Source organism: Aptenodytes forsteri, unplaced genomic scaffold (genome assembly GCF_000699145.1).
Source record: "Aptenodytes forsteri isolate BGI_AS27 unplaced genomic scaffold, ASM69914v1 Scaffold617, whole genome shotgun sequence".
In the NCBI taxonomy this organism is placed as follows: domain Eukaryota; kingdom Metazoa; phylum Chordata; class Aves; order Sphenisciformes; family Spheniscidae; genus Aptenodytes; species Aptenodytes forsteri.
Window position 1 is genome coordinate 164603 of NW_008796119.1, and position 1163 is coordinate 165765.

The following is a 1163-nucleotide window of genomic DNA, read 5'->3' on the forward strand; positions in this document are numbered from 1 at the left end:
GTGGTACAGAGCCACCGGGCATCCCCGGTGGCACCGAGCCCCAGGTGGTAGCGAACAGGTGAGTATCCCCCGGTGGTACCGAGCCACCGGGCACCCCCGGGCGTTACCGAGCCGATGAGTACCCCCAGGTGGTGCTGAGCCCCGAGCGGTACTGAGCCACTGGGCACCCCCAGTGGCACCAAGGGAGCCCCAGGGTGGTACCGAGCCGGTGAGTACCCCCAGTGGTACTGAGCCACCAAGCCCCGGGTGGTACTGAGCCACCGGGCATCCCCAGGCGGTACCGAGCCAGTGAGTACCCCAGGTAGTACTGAGCCGCCGGGCACTGCTGGTGGCATCGAGCCCCGGGTGGTATCGAGCAGGTGAGTACCCCCAGGTGATACTGAGCCCCGGGTGGTACCGAGCTGGTGGACACTCCTGGTGGTACCAAGTCCCCCGGTGGTACCAACCCGCACTGAGCCCGGGCACCCTTGGTGGTACTGAGCTTTGGGCATCCTCAGGTGGTACCGAGCCTGGGCACACTTGCTGGGCATGGGGCTGGTGGACAGCCCTGGGGCAATTGCGGCCGGTGGGCATCGAGCCTGGGGTCACCCTGGGTGGCATCAAGCCGGTGGGTGGCACTGCCAGGGCTGTGGATCCCCATGGTGGATGTCCCCGCTGGTGGGGGCCATCGGGCACGGCCCAGCCCAGCCCCTGCCCAGCCACAGGTGCTGCCCGCAGGCTCTGCCATCATCGGTGGGCCGGGGTCCAGTCCCATCCCTTCTCCCAGCCTCCTCCATTTTAGGCATTTCCCAGCTCGGGGCCCAGGGGAGTGGGGAGGCAAGGTCGGGGTGTTGTGCTGAGGGCCTGGGGGCTGCACTCCCGCACATGGGTCTCGTGCCCTCGGCCCGCAAAGCTGGGCTGGGGCAGGTGGGCACACTCCAGGCAGGGCTGGGGGCACCGATGCTGCCTTACCTCCCCCTGCAAGTGGGGACCCATGGATGGGAGACGTGGGAACCCACCACCCGTGGGTGCCCCAGGAATGGGGGGGGGGGGGGGGGGGGGGGGCGTGTGCCCCTCCGCAGGGTCAGGGCAGGGCCCCGGCCCCTGGCAGCCCTCGGCCCTGCCTGGGCTCGTCCCAGCCAGCGTCGCCCGGCGGGATGCTCTGAGTCAGCGGGGAGCCCGCG

General features: G+C 70.2%; 1 protein-coding gene across 1 annotated transcript in view; it reads left to right on the forward strand.

Moving 5' to 3' along the window:
- ADAM15 (ADAM metallopeptidase domain 15) overlaps window positions 1–1163 on the forward strand; it is a gene marked incomplete at its 5' end in the record, with an annotated part of 9894 nt that overhangs the window by 7828 nt on the left and 903 nt on the right.